Source organism: Solanum dulcamara, chromosome 8 (genome assembly GCF_947179165.1).
Source record: "Solanum dulcamara chromosome 8, daSolDulc1.2, whole genome shotgun sequence".
NCBI classification, from domain to species: domain Eukaryota; kingdom Viridiplantae; phylum Streptophyta; class Magnoliopsida; order Solanales; family Solanaceae; genus Solanum; species Solanum dulcamara.
The window spans coordinates 17,771,832-17,777,255 of record NC_077244.1 but is presented as its reverse complement, the minus strand read 5'-3'; the positions used below and the strand labels follow the sequence as shown (position 1 = coordinate 17,777,255).

At 38.5% G+C, this 5,424-nt stretch overlaps 1 pseudogene; it reads left to right on the top strand.

Moving 5' to 3' along the window:
* Window positions 1-4,878: 4,878 nt before the first annotated feature.
* On the top strand, window positions 4,879-5,000 carry LOC129901813 (5S ribosomal RNA; annotated as a pseudogene).
* The last annotated feature ends 424 nt before the right edge of the window (window positions 5,001-5,424 follow it).

The following is a 5,424-nucleotide window of genomic DNA, read 5'->3' as shown; positions in this document are numbered from 1 at the left end:
CATGACCATCCTATTCATGGCTTGAGTTATTTTAGATATCAAAGAGTTAGTGAGTCCTTATTTCATCGAGAACATAACTTTCTTTTCATATTGCTACTTTTACTTTCTCTTATGTTTCGAATAAGCTAGGAGCTTTTCCTAATCCCCTATTAAAGATTGGAATAGAGGCATGTTTAGACGATACCTTGATGTAGTTCATTCAGACATTGATTGAGTATTTGTATCCCTTAGAACCATTTCCTTGAGTTATTTCTTCCTCTTTCTTTAGCATGTTTCCTTACCTTATATATGTGATGTATTCTAGGATGGATTGGTTGGTATCTCTCATAATCTCGATTATCATGTCACAGCTTGGCCCGAGTTCAGGTCGTGACAAACTTAGTATTAGAGAACAAAGTTTAGAAGAGTCCTAGGGAGTCTAATATTCAGTGTTAAGTATATTCTAGTTCATTGGTATGAAGCCTACCATATCTATGACTAGGAGGTTAGGAAACGTCATATGAAAATCTCACTTCTTTCATGATCTATGTCGTGCGGTAGAGTGGTTAAGTCTTTCCCTCTAACTCTCGTTCTTTGGGATTTTCAGAATATGCCTCTATGAAGATACCCCATTAGTAGGAATATGGTTGAGGAGGAGCAACAACCTCTAAATGATCCCTTAAATGACCAAGTCTCCTAAGCCAATTTTTGAGCGGCCTTTCAAGTACTTGATTAAGACATTTTGTTTTAAGACAATTGTGGAGTGGCTGCTCTCGTGAACCCAAATATGGGTATAAAAGCAACAAGAGTTTGTGATTTCATGAGGATGAATCCTCTGGAATTTTGGGGTTCTAAAGTGGAAGAGGATCCATAAGAGTTATTTCATAGCATTCACAAGATTGTAAAGATTATGGGGATTATCTCTGTTAATAGGGTAGAGTTGGCTACATATTAATTAAAGGGTGTTTCACAAATTTGGCTTGATCAATGGAAAAGCGAGAGGCCTAGAGAGGTCGATCCCGTGACTTGAGAGGAGTTCAAAAGAGTGTTTCTTGATCGTTTCTTGCCATTGGAGTTGAGGGAGGCCAAGATACTAGAATTCATCAACCTTAAGCAAGGTGGTATCAATGTCAGGGAGTATGCCCTCAATAAAGTGAGGTTTCAACGGTCGGAAGCTTATGAGAAGAGTTTCTAAGGTTTCTAAGAATTGAAAGATCATCTTACTATCGCTCCTATTTTGACCTTACCGGAAAGGTCCGATTGTTTTATTTTATATTTTAATTCTTCAAGAGTAGGACTTGGTTGTTTTTGATGCAACATGGTAAAGAGATAGCCTATGTTTTGAGGCAAGTTAAGGTTCATGAAATAAATTATCTGACTCATGACTTGCAGCTAGCGGCGGTTGTGTTTGCTTTGAAAATTTGGAGACATTATCTTTATGGTATCCATGTGGATGTGTTCACCGACCATAAGAGTTTACAATATGTGTTTAAGCAAAAGAACTTGATCCTTCAGCAAAGGAGATGGCATGAATTATTGAAGGACTATGATATAAGTGTGTTGTACCATCCGGGCAAAGCTAATGTGGTTGCTGATGCACTAAGTTGATTGTCCATGAGTAGTGTGGCACATGCTGAAGGGGTAAGAGGGAATTGATCAAAAATATTCATAGATTGGCACATTTAGTTATGTTTTTGGTTGACAATAATGATGGAGGTTATAAGACCCCAAAAGTCAGGGAGTTAGAACCCAAAAAGAAATCATAAAAAAATTGACCGACTTCACCCTTATGAGTCGATGTTATGACTCATAGTAAATACTGCGACTCGTAAGGACTAGTGCACCTTGACAGTTGATCTTAACAAACCTCAAAGAAAGGCCCTATGACTCATGTTTATGACCCGTAACTCCCTAGACAACCTGTAGATACAACTCGTAGAAAGGGTTAAAAGGCTAAAGTTTCAAAAGTTCTTCAAAGTCAAGTCTATGACTTAACAAGAAGGATCGTAGAGGTTGGTATGAGTCATAAGAATGGCTCGTAATTAGACTTCAGAGACCTATACATTTTTTGGTTTAGGGACTTGTAGGACGAGTGCTTATTATGACTCGTATACTCAAGAACGACTCATTTGCAAACTTCAAAGACTTTAAAATAAGACCTTTTCTCATACCTTCAAGACGAGTCATCATGATGACTCGTCCTCTCTTCTACGACTTGTAGAGTCGATCCATAGGGTCAAAAGTTTGGATTTAATGAAGAGAAATTGTTTTTTTTCAAGTTTGGTTCAATAAACCTAGACACAATTAGGTCCAAGTTCAACCCTATAACTACCCAATTCTTCCAATATTCCCTCATTCACAAGACATTCTTCTAAAATTTTACTAAGGCAAGGAACTCAATTCTCTCAAGGGTTTCTCTATAAAATATAGGTAGGGTTTCTAGATTTCTTCAATATTTCTTCTTAAATTCTTAGTGAAATCAATCAAGGTATGTGGATATTGATCCAAGGGTTTCTTTTACTCATGGAGTCCTAATGTTTTCTCAAGTTTTCATTCAATTTTAATTGATAATGTTTCGTTGAGCCTTAAATGATGAATTTATTTGCATATGATTATTAACTAATCCGCTCGCATATGCTGCTAATATATTATTCACCACATCCCATGAAGGTCCGGTCATGATAAACAATGAAATGCTTATTCACCGCGTCCCATAAAGGGCCGGGCATGATAAATGATGAAATGCTTATTCATCGCGTCCCATAAAGGGCCAGGCATGATAAACGATAAAATGCTTATCCACCATATCCCATGAAGGGCCGGGCATAATATATGATGCTATGATTATTCACCGTATCCCATGAAGGTCCGGGCATGATACACGATGAAATGACAGCTTCACCGAGACCCTCACTGAAGGGACAAATACAGTATATAGGCATGCATATGAAAACATAGTGATACATTTGTAACCTCGAGTCCCACAGCGGGTCGGGTATGGTATGTGGGGAAGATTTACATGCCCTTATTTCGTACAGTACAGGTATAGTGATTCGTTAACTGTTACATTTACTGCCTGCATCCCTATTTCAGTTGAAAGCTCATTTATGCTATGTTATGCTTTATATACTCAGTACATGTATTGTACTGACCCCCCATTCTTTGGGGGGTTGTGTTTCATGCCCGCAGGTAAAGACACATATTTTGGGGATTCGCCAGCTTAGGGTTCCACACAGCATGTTTGGGAGAAGCTCCATTGAGTCGGAGCCAAGCTTTTGGGTACTAGACCTTCTATGTATATATTTATATATTCAGGGGTACGGCAGGGGCCTTGTCCCGTCATATGTTTTTATTAATACTCTTAGAGGTTTGTAGACATGGAAGTGGGTTGTGTTTATATGTGTGCTCGATCATGTCTGTATGATTTATGTTTAGGACATTCCCATTATCGTGGAGGCCTTGTCAGCTCGCGTGCACGTATATCATAGGATGACCCAACATGCTATGGTAGCCTCATCGTCTTATGCGTTGTATTACCTAAATAATATATGTGATAAGTAATGACCCCTCGGGGAACAGGTTGTGCCAATACGTAACCATGCGATAGGGGTATACGCGAGTGTCCAACTTTGACACCCATCATGGCCTATGGGATTGGGTTGTGACAAAAGTGGTATCAGAGCAGTTTGTCCTTGGAATGTCTTCAGATCGAGTCTAATAGAGTACTGGTTATCGGTGTGTTATGCACCACATCTATAAACAAGAGGCTACAGGACAGTTAGGATGTTATCTTTCTTTCATATCTAATATCGTGCGATAGAGACGAGTCATAGGGAATGAAATTTCTTATACTAACTTGTGATTTCAGCAGAAGGACAACATCGTTACAAGAAAGTAACTGACGATATTAGAGGTTACAAGGCACGCAGGTAAGCAAAGGCACGAAGGAGATATGTCTGGTGAGGTATGGAAATACTATTGACATGTAAGGTTAAAAGGTAAAAGGAAAGTAGACAGGAAGGTGTAAAAAATATAGTTTGAGTAGGACATATGAGGTAAGTCCATTATTCTCATACGGTTATTAATATTGAAATCCCTGTGTGGTTGTGATATGAATAAATATATGTTGGCCCTGTGAGGCATTGTTGGTATTTTGTGAGTGCAGGTTTGGGATAGTAAGGAATATAGAGAAAACTCTGCCGATTTTTTTTTGGAAATAGAAAGAGAATGAGATATAAGGTTGTAATATATCTTGACAGATCGTATCCACATTAAAGATAAGGATGGAAGCTCATGAAACAGATAGGAGTATTGTGTATATGTATCTCCACGTTGGAAAATAGTGGGATCTCTCGAGGATAGGGAATAGAAATTGCAAAACAACTGAGGCAATGCGAAATTATCAAAGGAAAAAGTGGTATCCTTTGGAAAAAAAAGTGTGATAACAAAACGTAGAACACATGTCATTAGAGTATAAGTGCCCCCGAATGGAGAATCGGACATGATTATAAGCACTAGTGACGTACAGATTGGGATGAATAAAATGTGGCTTCGGCTAAACTACTACATTAAGTTTTATGACTCGAGAACCACTACTTGGACTAAATTATGTACTATCTATCGAGAATACTAAGCACCCTATGGTTGTGCTAGGGTTTCTTATAGGGGCAACCTAAAGTATGGATGATTTAACAACAAGTGTAGACATGGTGCAGCATGCTAAATATGTTAAAATAGAATCATTTAAGTGTGAATAGTTGATAATAAACAGAGGATGCCATAGGTACACCCTAAAAGGGGGGAAGTGGATAACAAAAGTACAAGCGTAAGAGAAAATCAACTAACGCCATCATATGTAAATAGGAACGCTTAAACTTCAAATGAGATCCCATAAGGGATGGATGCGATCATAGCAGCACTAACGCACCGGATCCCATCAGAACTCCGAAGTTAAGCGTGCTTGGGCGAGAGTAGTACTAGGATGGGTGACCTCCTGGGAAGTAACAAAGGAAATGAAACACAAGTATCCGTACCTATTCCCCACGTCTACAAGTAATTCTAACTTTTGGAACTCTGATATTAATTGCTCGATGAAAGTATATGTTATGGTAACAGGATAGAGGAACTCTCCATATAGTCAGTATATGATCCAGAGGAGGTTTTTGGTTCACATTTGAGGACGAATGTTCTAAAGGGGGGAAGGATGTTACACCCCGTACTTTTGTACCTTGGAATACTTCTTAAGCTTCTTAAGTTTTTGGAAAGGCTCTTAAGTTTCTTAGAAGTCATCATGTGAGTCGGATAATCTATAAATCTATCAAATAATCCTAAGGAAAGGAGAAGGAGATACTCCATAATAGAGAAGAGTGGAAATAGGGTTATAAGAATTTGGAAGAAGTTGGAGGTTAAGTAGTGAGTCGTAGGATTTGACTTACTTGTGAAAGC